This window comes from Schistocerca serialis, chromosome 4 (genome assembly GCF_023864345.2).
Source record: "Schistocerca serialis cubense isolate TAMUIC-IGC-003099 chromosome 4, iqSchSeri2.2, whole genome shotgun sequence".
In the NCBI taxonomy this organism is placed as follows: domain Eukaryota; kingdom Metazoa; phylum Arthropoda; class Insecta; order Orthoptera; family Acrididae; genus Schistocerca; species Schistocerca serialis.
Window position 1 is genome coordinate 572,429,184 of NC_064641.1, and position 14,519 is coordinate 572,443,702.

Here is a 14,519-nt window from a genome sequence, read left to right on the forward strand (position 1 = left end):
TTGCATTTGATGTGGTCTACGGTGGGCTTGATGGGACGTATGGAGGCACCATTAGTTCCTGGACGGTTCCTCGGAAAACCCCACAAAGAGAGCTCTTTACTGCATTTTCGCCGTCACCAGCAGACCAAAACCCAGCCTAGGATTCCAAGACGGCTGTGTACAGCAAATGGCTGAAATTTTTACGATATATTCGTAAGATACCGATCCCGAACAGCTTAGAAAATTTTCTAGCTATCTTTATCCGTTTCCAAGATACATAAGTTAAAAATTACCCTACTTCTACACGTATAATCCGGTATGAAGCGAAATCTTAATTACCGCAGCAAATTGCTCATTTTAACGGTGTATTCTCTAGGCAATAATCTAGAAGAATGATTTCCCCGTTTTCAAAACTCTTTATCCGATATCGTGAAACTCCCCAACAACTTGTTTTATGGCTACCAAAACACAGTCGCTGATTCCAAGACGGATACGCATTGCAAATGGCTGTAATTCTTACGATGTATTCCTAAGATCTCGATCTCATCTCTGACAACCTTGAATCTTTTCCTCTTATCTTTATCCACTTCCGACACACAGAGGTCCAAAGTTACCCTACTCGTAAACGTAAAATACGAACGTAAAATTCGGTGTGAGGAGATAATGTGATTTCTGAAGTGACGTTGCACGGAGAAATATGCCGTAAATTGTCTCCGTTATCATCCGGGAACTTCCTGTCATAGTACTGCACGTAAAATACGCTCGGAGGTGTAAAATTAGTTTTGCGTTATTTCAGTATCACATAAACTCTCTAAATTTTAGTGATCACATATTTCTTTTCGTGTGAATTGCATGGTCTGCTGCAGCAGAGAAAATAAGGGAACCAGCGGAAAAATACTCCTATTCGAGTACAAAAAGGTGCGAATATGTTCCTGTGTATTTAAAATACTATGACTCAAAAGTGGGGTATCAGCTGCCTCATTCTACCTTCTGCAGCATCTTTGAAATTTTTTTTAAAAACTTTTTGCATGCCAACATAATCGTTCTTTTTTATGTTGGGAGACAAGAGCAAAGAGATGGAAAAGTAATAAATCCTGGAAGATGGCAGGCAATGGTTGCGTCACAGAAAGAACGAAGGAAACAATGGCAGTGTGATGGAAACAGTGCGACACAGTGGCATTGGAATATAGTTGACAGTCACAGAATGGTGCTAGGAAAAGATTGAAGGAAACAGTGCAGGGGGGGGGGGGGGGAGGAATAAAGAGGAAGAGAAAACAGAAGTGTGTTAGAGCCAGTGATAACGAGAGATAGAGTATATGCCAATGACAACGAGGAAGAGAGGGAGCCGGCCGGTGTGGCCGAGCGGTTCTAGGCGCTTCAGTCCGGAACCACGCGGCTGCCACGGTCGCAGGTTCGAATCCTGCCTCGGGCAGGGATGTGTGTGATGTCCTTAGGTTAGTTAGGTTTACCTAGTTCTAAGTCCAGGGGACTAATGACCTCAGATGTTAAATCCCATAGTGCTCAGAGCCATTTGAACCATTTTTGAAGAGAGTGATAGTGACGGTGAAATGAGACGCTATCAGTAGGAAGGAAAGAATGAGATATTAGCAGGAGAACAGAGCAAGAGGGAGACAGTGACAGTGAGCGGACACTGTAGTAGTAGGACAGAATCAATGCACCACGTACTAGCGTATCTCTCCATTCCAGTCGCGAATGGATCGTTGCAATAATGCGTGCTTAAATGCATCTTTGCGTGCTATTACTAGTCAATGTTGCCTTCACGGCTCCTACTGGAGCGATAAGTAGGGAGATGAAGGATATCTCTTGATTCTTCAGTTGAAATTGATTCTTGAAATTTTGTAAGTAGGCTTTAATGGAGTAACTTGCGCCTGTCTTCAAGAGAGTGCCAATTAAGATTAACATTTCGGCGATGCTCTGCCGCGAGTCAGACGTGTGACAATTCGTGCCACCCTTCCTTGAATATGTTCATTAGCTCCAGTTAGCGACATCTGGTGTGAGTTCCACACACTTGAGCTATTTTTTGAGATCGGACACAAGTGATTTGTAAGCAGTCTGTGAAACTGTCGTTTTTCATCGAATATAAATTTCTTGAGCTAAAGAAAAAATGCCATGAGTTAAGGTTCAATAAAATGTTTGCAACAGCTCTTGCCAATGAACCGAAGTTTCCTATCTGCACCGAGGGATGTGGCGCGGTGGTTAGCACACTGGACTCGCATTTGGGTGGACGACGGTTCAAATCCGCGTCCGACCATCCTGATTTAGGTTTTCCGTGATTTCCCTAAATCGCTTCAGGCAAATGCCGGAATGGTTCCTTTGAAAGGGCACGGCTGACTTCCTCCCCCATTCTTCCCTAATCCGCTGGGAGAGATGATCTCGCTGTGTGGTCCCCTCCCACCCCCCCCCCTCCCGAATCAACCAACCAATCAACAAACATCCTACCCTCACACTCGATACTGAGCCTCTTCCCTAATCCGCTGGGAGAGATGATCTCGCTGTGTGATCCCCTCCCACCCCCCCGCCCTCCCGAATCAACCAACCAATCAACAAACATCCTACCCTCACACTCGATACTGAGCCTCTCCCATCTGCTTTACCTGCAGTAGCCTATGTCATCATCCCATTTAATACCTCTTCAAATTGTTATACGCAATATTTGTACGATTTGACTGATTGTAATTGTCAATCACTGACAGTCTATTTCAATTGCTATCGCGCAGAGAAGGCATTGGCTGTGACTTGCCGCTAGCATACTTTACGTACGACCACAATCTTTTTGGATTTTCTGCCAGATTTCGAGGTAAAGTTTGGCCGTGGAAACCATTATAAGCCTCTCGCGTTGATGTCTGCGCTAAGTTTCGAGATTCTGTAAAAGATCGTCAATCTTGGAGATTTTGCGTTCGTTTAAATGTGGCACGCTCTTTTCGTTGCTTCTGCAACAGTGTTCTGACCCGATTTGTGTACCAAGGGGGATCAGCTCCGTCGTTTTCTAATTTATTTGCTACAACTCTCTCAATTGCTTTCGACACTATTTCTTTGAACTCGGACCACATTTGGTCTACACTAAAATTGTTAATTTGGAAGGAGTGGAGGTCGTCTCTCAGGAAGGGGTCAAGTGAATTATTATCTGCTTAATGAATAGGTATATTTTTAGTTTATTTTTGGAGGATTTGAGGGTACAATATTCAGTCTCGCTACGACCACCCCGTTTTCACTAATCCCTGTATCCGTTTTGATGCTCGTTATTAGCTCGGGATTATTTGTTGCTAAGAGGTTCAGTGTGTTTTCATAACCGTTTACTATTCGCGTGGGCTCATGAACTAACTGCCCTAAATAATCTTCAGAGAATGTGTTTAGCACAATTTCGGATGATGTTTGATGCGTACCTCCGGGCTGAAACATGTATTTTCTCCTGCATACCGAGGGTAAATTAAAGTCACCATCAACTATCATTGTATCAGTCGGATACGTGTTTGACATGAAACTCAAGTTTTCTTTGAACCTTTCAGCAACTATACCATCTGAAATGGAACTTCGTTAAAAGGTTCCAATTATTATTTTATTCCGGTTGCCAAGAATGATCTTTGCCCTTAGTAACTCACAGGAACTACCTTCTTCGATTTCGCTACAAGATAAACTACTTATAATAGCAACAAACACGCCTGCCCTTTCGGAACACTGTTAGGTTCTTCGCAGAAATTTCGCCTGAACTTATCTCCGGCTCTAGCCAGCTTTCAGTGGCTATAGCGATTTGAGCATCAGTGCTCTCTATTAGCGCTTGGAGCTCTGGTACTTTTCCAACACAGCTACGACAATTTGCAACTTTTATACCGATGATTCTGTATCTAAGTTCTTCCTATGTTCGACCTGCACCCATTCAGACTGAAGACCTTTTTTTGGTTCACCGAGACCCTCTAACCTAACAAAGAAACGATAAGTTTTTCCTCGATTTAACTTTTATTTTCCAACATTATCTCCTTGTTAAGTACGTATTTTTCTCCCAGATATGCTGCCATCTCTTTAACCCGTCCAAATAATAAGTAGTGTCTTTCTCAACAAAACAGTTGTTCAGGAAGGTGATTGCCTCTTTATCTGAAGACGCTACGTAAAACATATGTCGATACCTATCCTCGCCAAACAAAAATCGCCTGGCATGCGTAGTTGTGCGTAGCAGGGACACTAAGGCGTGCGATCTCGCGATACATAGCGTGGCACGCCATTTGTGTCTGACGAGGTGTATACACATTTGTTGTAAATGCACCTGAGAATGAGCAAGGCTTGAAAATAGTGGTGATTAATAAAACACCATTTTAACCCTTTTACTAAGCATTTAGTGTGAGCAGCCGCCTGTCATGCGCGCGTAATATTCAAGTGGTGCATCTGTATATGATTATCGTTATTCTTAAGAAAAGAACTAAGGCGCGAAATGTAATATTACCGCTTTAAATTGTTTCTTTTCTTAGTCTTTGTAGAGAAATACTTATGTTTTTCAAGATAGTTCTTTATTAGTAGAAAAAATACAAAAGTTATTACATTAGTAAAACTTAAAAGCGTTGTCTCATTCGAAGATAAGGTACATTACGTTCTATACAACTGTATCTAGTGTCACTTCGATTGTCGTGTTTGGCGCCTCCTTTTGGCGTCTTCTTCGTCGATATACCCGGGATTAGCGGGATAAAGTGGCGTTCCGTTAGGCGTAAGGAGTTATCACCATCAGCCAATCTCCTTCCAGCACTGCCCTCTGTTTGCGGTCGGTGGTGAACTCTAGGATCTGCTGAAAAACAGATATTGCAATATTTCTTCCTGTTTTAATTTTACGTAACACATGCATTTTCAGCAGAGACAGATCCACCAAATGAAACAATACTTTTTTTGTAGGATTTTACAGTTTTCGTATACGTTCTACTGAGCTCAGCATCATGTTGCTAATGTCGGCGTCCCCCATATTTGCAGTGTAGCTTACGATGCAAGATGGTTTCCTTTTTGCTTCATTTGAGCTTGTGTCGATTTTTTCATTTGCTATAACTTCGCTTTTATGAAGAGTTTAAGGCATCCTGTTTTCCCGCTTGTCCTGCCACTTAAGAGCAATAAGGTTGACGTAAATCCGATCTCACATGTTTTAGGTGTTTTTGATAATGCAGGAAAGCCTTTACGGTTTTTCTTTACGGGACAACAAGCGTTAGTCACTCTGTCATGCAGATAAGAAACTAATGCCGAGCTAGTGTACGAATTGTCAACATACAGTCTATGACCTTTACCACGTTAGCGTTCTAGTAAAGTAAGAACAATGCTCCCAGGTATTCAAACATATACACCAATATCAGTTTCTGTTTTTACGTTCGTTGCTTCACTCATATAAATAATAAAGTCAAGAGAATATTCCAATTTCACGATCACACGACGTTTGGTGGCAACATGATCATTTGGCGTACTTGGACAATTTTGCTTTTTGAAGGAACAGTGAGAGGAGATAACTATTGGATATGCTTCAGAATTACGTGGTACCAGGATTAATGACGTGAGCTGAAAACTTTCAAGAAATTTGCTTTCAACATGATGGTGCCCCACCACAATATTGCCACTATCATCCGCAATTATTTAAACAAAAGTTTCCAAAGATTGACTGAAGGGGAGATATTGACACGCCTCCAGGTTCACCAACTATCAGGCCTATGGATTTTTTCCTGTGCGGTGTCGATAAGGACGCTCCTCAGAAGCCTCAGACCATTGCTGAACTAAAAGACTACAATACATGGCGCATTTCGTGATTTAGACAGTGATATCACACTATTCCACAAAGTGTGTACCAGTGTTTCAAAAAGACTTCAAATATGCATTAATAAAGACGGAACACAGTTTGCAAGTGTTGTTTGTATTTGTAATGTTATATTTAAATCACTGTCCAGTGACTTTGTGCCATCCTGTTCAGCCTGGTGGAAGGATCATAAATATCCGAGGCTGTTGGTTGACCGAGCGAGGTGGCGCAGTGGTTAGACACTGGACTCGCATTCGGAAGGACGACGGTTCAATCCCGCGTCCGGCCATCCTGATTTAGGTTTTCCGTGATTTCCCTAAATCACTCCAGGCAAATGCCGGAATGGTTCCTCTGAAAGGGCACGGCCGAGTTCCTTCCCCATCCTTCCCTATTCCGATGAGACCGATGACCACGCTGTCTGGTCTCCTTCCCCAAACCAACCAACCAACCAGCTGTTGGTTGGTCGGTTTGGGGTGTAAACGTACCAAACCATTGGGTCGTAAGTCCCTTTTTCCTCACGCAAACAATGCTGTAGTAGCGGCAAAAGGAGTCAGGGAAAGGTAAAGGGCGGAAAACTAACGGGGAACCGTACGGAAAGAGAAAACGAAAGAAGCTAACCAGAAGGCGAAAACGTACACTAAAAGGAAAAATAGTGGGAGGTATTACAATAATACAGCAGATGACCGACGCTGGTGCCGGCCAGAGTGGCCGAGCGGTTCTAAACGCTTCAGTCTGGAACCGCGCGACCGCTACGGTGGCAGGTTCGAATTCTGCCACGGGCATGGGTGTGTGTGATGTCCTTAGGTTAGTTGGGTTTAAGTAGTTCTAAGTTCTAGGGGACTGATGACCTCACAAGTTAAGTCTCATAGTGCTCAGAGCCATTAGAACCATTTGAACCGACGCTGGCTGATCACACGAATAAAAAAGGATGAGCCAGCCACTCTGCAACACATTAAAATTTCCAGCCTAAAAGAGAAGGCGAGATGAATATACATAGGGACAAGAAGAACGCCAAGGCAAGCAAACAGCAAAGAAAGAGTGCGGTAGATTTAAAATGGACGGTCGGTGGAAGCCTGGGAGAGAAGGGCCGACGCCTGCACTTAGATTGTGTGATAAAAACCCCCCTTACGAGTAAAACAACATCAGCCATTGAGCCATTGTCGCCCAACACCGGAGGCAGGGTGCTGGGAAGGTTAAAAGTCCGCCGCACAGCGGCTAAAATTGGGCAGTCCAGCAGGATATGGACGACGATCATCTGGGGGCCACAGCAGGTGGGTCCTCGCGACGAAGGAGGTGGCGATGTGTTAACCAAGTGTGACCGAAGCGGAGCCGTCAAAGAACAACGGAGCCCCTGCGAGTAGCTCGCATGGGTGACTGCCACGCATTTGTTGTGGAGTCCAACCGAAAGAAGATGAACACAAGACACAGGCACACAATAATCGTCTTGAGGTAAATGACTAAGAAGTTATGCCTCGAGGAAAGGTGTGACGAGTGCAACTAAACAGAAGGCAGCGAGCGGCGCGGCGGGCAGAAGCAGCAAGTGTTGGGGGGCGGAGCTGCGCGGCAGCGCCAGCTGGCGGCGTCGGCAGCGGGGCGCGCGACGGCAGGCGGCAGCCCAGCCGCCGCCGGCGGTGCCCAAGTTTTTCGGCCGTGTCGGAAGTAAAGCAGCGGCGGCGGCGGGCATGCGCCCTGGTGACCTGCTCAAGAAGGCGGCCGGGAGGGGGAGGGGGTAAGGACGAGGAGTCTGCCGGCGCCGCGCCGCGCTGCGCCTTGCCAGAAGCCCGCGCGCCGTCGCAGCCGCCGCCGCCGCCGCCGCCGCCACGCTGCCCTGCCGCCTCTCGCCGGCCGTCGCGGCGCTCGTCTTCTCCGCCGGCGGAAGTCGGCGCGCAGCTGACGTCGGCTGCTCGAGACGCCGTGCGCGCCTCCGGTTTTCGCGCTGCGTGCTTACGTGACGACTAGCGAGTGTGTGCGTCGGCTATATTACTGAGCGCCTGCGGTGCTTAGGTCTACTCGTGCACAGAAGATCAGCCAATTTACCCGCTGAGATCTGCCAGCAAGTGCACCGTAACGCTATTCTTCGTACTATCTTAGCGTCGTTGTGTACAACCACCATGAAGACGCATAAAATCTTAATTGTTCTCCAACTATTTTCGACATTATGTCATCGTCTGGTAGGCTTAAGAATTTTAAAACGGCGTAAAAATATTACATATCCATAATTTTAAAACTTACCAAACGTATATGTAGCGCCGCGCAATAAGTGGGCTGTTCTAGATCGTCATTTTCACGAAGCTAAATAGATTTATGGCATATTTTAAAATTATAGGCATGTAATATATTACATCATTTTAAAATCCTAAGTGTACCCCACGATGATATATCGTCGAATCCACCTGCAAAACAACAGAAGATTTTACATACTTTTTAAAATTACATTTTCTACAGTCACATAATCTCTCTCTCGCATAAAATATAAAATGACTACAGATTTATTTCGTACTCGTGTTCTTCAACTCTTTAACATTCGCAGAAAAAAAGGTACCGCGCGTTATTCAAATATGGATCTTTTAATTGTAACTAAGCTCATCATTGAAATATACGGAGTGCATTCCACACGGTTGTAACCTGACTGTAGCAGTGTGCCTAGATTGATGAACTGTATCACTGCACTTTTCTGTTGATTGTAAAATGTGTTTTATTGTTGACGGCAGTGACGTGGGATGGTCTGACTTGAATGAATGCAACAGTAAGAATGTTGCCATACAGGCTATTGCCAATAATTTCAAGATAGCTGAAAATGATTAAAATAGGTAGTTAATATAGATTTATTATTCAGTAACCTCACCAAAGGACTTGCTCGCGTCTACGAGCGCAAGACTAACTTTTTAGTCACATAGTCGTTTGACGAAAAAAATTGTAATGGGTATCATTACACCGACAATTTTACATACTTCCTACGAGCGCTTTTTCTGTGTTCTTTACAGTAAAACAAAAATTCCAACACTAGTACCACTGTCAGTGCCGAAAATCATCACTGGCCTATACGGGGAACGTATCGGAGCTCACCAAAGCATTCGTTTGCTCGCGTAGGCTCAAATTTGATTTTTCAGTCGTTTAAAAAAACTGCTTATTCGGCGTGACGAAATTGCGAAGAACTGTGCGATTTTGAACACGTTATCGTAGCGCTATATTATTAGAACTTATCCTCACAATAAATGATGTGCGCAGAGAAAAACAACAATTGTGTGACATGCCAGTGGTCGGCACAAAATGGGAAAGACCGATAACATGCAAAAAATGTCACTTCTCTAGCTCCAACACCAATTCTGCCGCACTAAGTAATAATAAATAAATACATTTCTTTTCCTTTGATGAATTTTCCAACAAAGACAAACTTCATTTCATGAAATAAACAGATACAGACAGCTATGGAACTTGCTAGGAATTTTATACCGACAGTTTTCTCTTCTTGTCATACGAACATTATTATTCTATCATTACATTTAACTTACATGTATTACACAACACGCATATCCGCAATGAGTTGCGTGTGACCAAGGTAGCGACGAGCATGAACATTTGAGTTAAATATTTTTATCTTCTTAACAGAAATTTTGTTGTTTGGGAAACCAAAATGTTAAGGAGGATGAATAAATTTCAATTTCGTCTGTTCGACAGCGCATTTTGCCTGTATCCATGAAGTCTCGTAAGCATGTTAAAAATTTCAGTTTAGTAACATTACTAAAATATGTGACTTACCTTGTGTGTACATGTGTAGGGGCCGTCCTGGCGCTGTCTTTACGTCTATACGTGATCATTTCGTAATATCACGAAAGAGAAGAGAAATTATATGAATTGCCTCCTTCATAGATTTTACAAAATTCAAATTACAATTTTGTGAACATGGCTATAAAAACAGCGATTAAGTTGAAAGAAATATGCCATTTTTTCTCTGTCTAATAAAATATTTCGAACTGATAGTACGTTGTTGAGGTTTGTACAGCAATAAAACCCCAACCAGTAGTACATTTATATCTTTTTTTAGATGGCAGTAAAGCACTTTCCTTCCAGTGGCGTTGTTAGAGCGTGTTGGAAGTATATGTAGACTGTGGCTAGTTTGCCAAAGATAATTTCTGTAAAAGCTACCTGCGATGCAAGAAAAGACGTTGATCTTAACAGAAGTAAGAAACGACGTGGTTCACTTGGCTGCGAGATTTATTCTAATCTAATTGGCACACACGTCTGCCTTTTAGTGTTAAGCACCTGAAATATTTTTCGTTGTGCGCTGTTCGCAGAAACAATTTTTGGAACAGTGCGCAATAAAAATGAAAAGAATCTATACTACTAAATAACAGCAAGTCTGATAAGAAATGACAACTCTACAATAGCAACTGTACTACAGTGAAAGAGGGGGGGGGGTGGGCGGGGGGTGTTTCATGTGCGTGCATTCTATTGTACGGGCGTAGTTGTTCAGCAGACGAATACAGTTCTGTTAGCCGAAGAAACACGTGGCTCCGCGTTTGCTGCAGATACGTGATGCCCGGTCATCAAGAGCAGGATTCGAACCACCCCAGCCTGTCCAGCCCAAGATCAGCTCGTTATTTACGACGGATCTCTCGGGTGGCACTTTTCGCTCTCTCCGGCGCGTTTCCGCCGTCCGTCGTAACGGTCTGTGTACAGACGGCGGGCGCAGCCTCAGCCGCAAGTATAATGAGCGCCTTGCAGTGACGTCGGCCACTATTACTGCTGAGTAATGGTGTTATTACTCCTCCGCAAGACAAAGAGTAACGCACGAGGCGACGGCGCTGCTCCGTGGGATTGTTGAGCCGGAGGAGCCTAGCGGACCCATGCCATACACACGCACAAACACTCACACACGTACACATACACACACAATTCGCAATTAGCTCCACAGGGGAGGGACACATTAATAATTCCAAATTGTTCCTGACTGAATCGATTATCGTGTTAGCTTTCCTGAGGTAAATGGCTATTTCGAAAGCGCGGCGCGGCCCTCGAGAGGGAACGAGAGAGACAGGCAGAGACAGAGGGGGGGGCCGTGGGGGAGATAAGTACGTGGCGCAAAAAGGGAACAGGCTCCCCTCCTCCGCGCGAGTAGCATGGTAATTGCGCGCTCCGCCGTGTCTTGTCCGAAGAAATTACACTGTAGCCTGCGGAACGGCCGCGAAAGTGCACCGGTTGTTCGTTTGACAGAGTGAGGTCGTGCGCGCTGCGAAGCGGACGTGCGGGGGACGATTTGTGCCCGTTTCGCGAAAACACAGGCGAGCGAGTTTTCGCAGTTGACGCTCTGATGAATGGGCGGCTTCCTCTGGCCAGTAATTACCGAGCCCACTTTCTTATTTCCCGGAAGCTTAACGAGAGGGAATTACAAAACACTCCTCCACCTCTCCCTCTCTCGGCCTCCTTTTCTCACGCCTGCCAACCATCGACTTCTCGAGATGCAGTTCTAAATTAGCCAGGCCAAATCTATGGCGTATAATAAGTACTATTACCGAGTCGGCTGTTTATCATACGGTAGGACTGTCTTCCCGGCTGCTTGGGAGTAACTTACAAGCGTGTCGCGCTGTCGAGGCTATTATCCGCTCGGGAAGGGACGCCCAATGGACGTGCGACGTTTGGGAACGGATCTCCCCCGAATCGCTTTACCGGCGGCGTGTCGGTTTCGGCGGCACATAAAAGTCAATATTGTTATTCGTATTACGGTGCGGCGGTTTAATCAGTGTCATACAAAACGCACGCGGCGCCAGAGCGCGCGAGAGAGGGGTAAACTGCCACGCTGCCAGTTGGCCATTATTACGTTTAATTACTTCTGTAATGCAATCAGCGATATATGGCGGGTGCAGCGTCAGATAATTGAAAATGCGTCATTGGACTTACTTGAATAGCGGAGCTAAATTACGGTAATCGCAGGAATTCGGACGGGCAGTGCGAGCGCGCGCGCGCGCGACTTTGTGAAATTGCCGGACCTGCCTTTTAGGTTCGCTACGGTGGTCTGGTTGCGTGAGAGAGACAGTGGTCTCCTCCTCTCTCTCTCTCTGTCTCTCCTACCGCCTCACTGTACGCACCTCCTCCCCTGTCAGGTCTTGCTGCGCGCCGCAATTAACGGAACCACTAATGAACAGTGCGCTAATCGACATTAATCCGTCTCCGTCGGCGTCGTCCGGAGGCTGCCCGCCAGACGAACATTTACGACCCACAAACACACGCGTGCTTGCACGCACGTGAGACGGCAAACGCGAAACAGCTGACACGTGACGCGCCGGCGGCGAAGCACTCACCTGAAGTACAGAAGGTCTGCGCGTCCAGCTCAGCGCGTCGCCTCGGCGCCTCCGCCGTTCGGCCCTCCTCCGGCGAGGTCCGTCTCGTGCGCCGCTAGCGTCTCAGCGACTGTCAACAGCAGGCGCGCACTCGGCGACAAAACAAAACACGCTGCACTTCCGCCTCAGCACGTGACAGCGCGCCGGCGTCGAGGAAGGTGGGGATAGAAAAAAACAACAACAGCGATCGAGTCTTGTGATTCGTCGGCCAAAGTCAAGTCAGAAGAGCTCCATAGAGGACGGGCCGGCTCGCCACGAGTGTGGAGCGTGGTCTGCGAGCGCTGTCACAGGCGTCGTCCCATCACCGGCAGCGGTCACGTGGCGGGGGTGGTCCGCAGGAGGAGCTTGTGCGTGCGCGCAGCCGGCTCCGCGTCCTCCGCGCAGCGCTCACTTGACGCGACTGAGCGCGCGCCACCACGCTGCTAAGACAGAGCCATCTAGCAGGCGGCCGGGGAACCCCCTCCTCCCCGGCACGGCACTCCCCCTCCTCCACCGCGGCCGCCCGCCCCCTGCCCCCCGCGCGCCCCGCTGACGCCTATCCGCAACGTCCCCCACGCGGCGCGTGATGAATATCCCCCACCCTGGGTCCCTCCTCGGCCAACCCTCTTTCTGTACAACGCACAAACGGGGTCGCGTTTGCGCATGACCGAGAATTATAATTAGATTCGTAATGTCCAGTTATTATTCTTCGGCGCTACTAGCCGCGCAGAAAACATCCGGCCGGCGGCGAGCGCGCGCGCGGGTGGGAACAAAGTGTGCGTTCTCCGCAAGGAGCGAAGGGGCGCGCCTTCGTAGTACAGCGGGACGCATCGCGTGCGACTACCGACCACCGGGCATCGCGAAATATCCCCGATGTCTTGCCGAGTGCAATGTGCGATGGTACTTATTTTGGTCGAATTTTCTTATTTATTTTCAGACTCCACTTGCCACGCAGTTTTAACGCAACAACCCATTGTTGTCAGCTTCCTATAAACACTACAGGGTTTGAAGCCTTCTGTCTACGCCCGTGTTAGTTCAACTGTAACAGACTTTGTGAATACTGCCTTAAGGAAAGCTACATTGTAATTTTACGGTACCTGAAAAACATTTTTGTTTTGACTGTGTTCATTTCTAAGTCATGGCATCATCATCAGGGCTTCAGGACCGCAAAATGATTGATAAAAACCCTATTGGAAAGACAGTGGAAGGACTTTTTTTTATTACGTCGTCAAACACTTATTGTTTTTATCTTAGAGCCATAGAAATTGTTCTATCATTAATTCCCTTACAATCTCTTTTCTTTGCTCCACATTCAGTTGTTCTTGTGGTTGCTGCGCTGGGTGGTATTTTCGCTGCCGCAACCGTTCGCCATCTGCAGTTTATCGCCGAACTGTTATTAAGATGTTCTCTAGCTCTAACATGCGACTATGTCTTAAGTTTCTCCGAGTCTTTATTGTATTCCGTTTGCAGTAGTTCCAGTTTCTCTCTTTGTAGAAGACGAAATGCTATGATATTTACTTTCCTTCCAATCCTCACTCAGTCTGCCTGAGCAATCATTGCAACAATGTGCGTTTCTTCGATAAAGATTGAAACATTTGTCACCACAACAGAACCACTAGAAACAGTAATAAAAGGGCACTCGCGAAAAGTAATCCGTAAACTCATCTCTGGAAAGAAATACCGGTAGGCGTAAAATTACAAATGACAAAGGGAAAGCAAGATGAGCGTCTACCACTGAGAGCAGAGAGCTACTTTAACGACCAAAGAATAGCATTTATGGCTGAGTACCACTACAAAATATGTCTCCGTCAAAGCGTTGAACAGTAAAACTGTTGTGTTCGAGATGCTGACCTCAAAAGATTTTAATTCGCTGTTTTCTGACAGTATGCAAATGTGTCATGATAAATATACAACGAACTGCGTTCGTAAATGGATACATGCTAAGACGCGATAGCATTTCATGTCATGCTCTGTTGTCAACTGTTTCCGAAATACAACAAATATTAGAATCTCCGAGGAATGCAAATAGAACCGAAATGCATCTTTCTTGATCTGTTTAACTGTCAATTTCCTTTCAAAAACCACGTTCCAAAACTTCGTCCTGAACCTCAATATTTTTGCAACTCGTGTAGACAGATCTGTTCGTAATCGGAACAGGTAACAATGTTCTCCTTTAACATATCCACAAATATTTGAAACACGAAAAAGCAGTACCTCGTCTTTATGGAATTATAAAAAAAATTGTAAAGGAATAGTGATAATAAAGTACGCAGTACTCCACTAAGTTACTACCGCGTACGCTGTTCTTATCTCTCAGAGATGTCAGTCTGGAAAACTCTTAAAATGAAACTTTCCCTTCGGTATGGTTCATATTGTCAGATCCTAATTTACTTTCGTTTCCCCGTGGAACGCTCTGTATTGAGGGTGTGCTATCTAAGATGGACATCCTA

At 45.8% G+C, this 14,519-nt stretch overlaps 1 protein-coding gene across 2 annotated transcripts in view; it reads right to left on the bottom strand.

Moving 5' to 3' along the window:
• The window catches only part of LOC126475308 (POU domain, class 3, transcription factor 2), a 654,696-nt gene extending 642,221 nt beyond the window's left edge, over positions 1-12,475 (bottom strand). For both annotated transcript variants that reach the window (XM_050103082.1, XM_050103081.1), the window contains exon 1: positions 12,052-12,475. The gene's annotated coding sequence lies outside the window, so the exon portion shown is untranslated. The remainder of the gene's footprint in view (positions 1-12,051) is intronic.
• Positions 12,476-14,519: the final 2,044 nt, after the last annotated feature.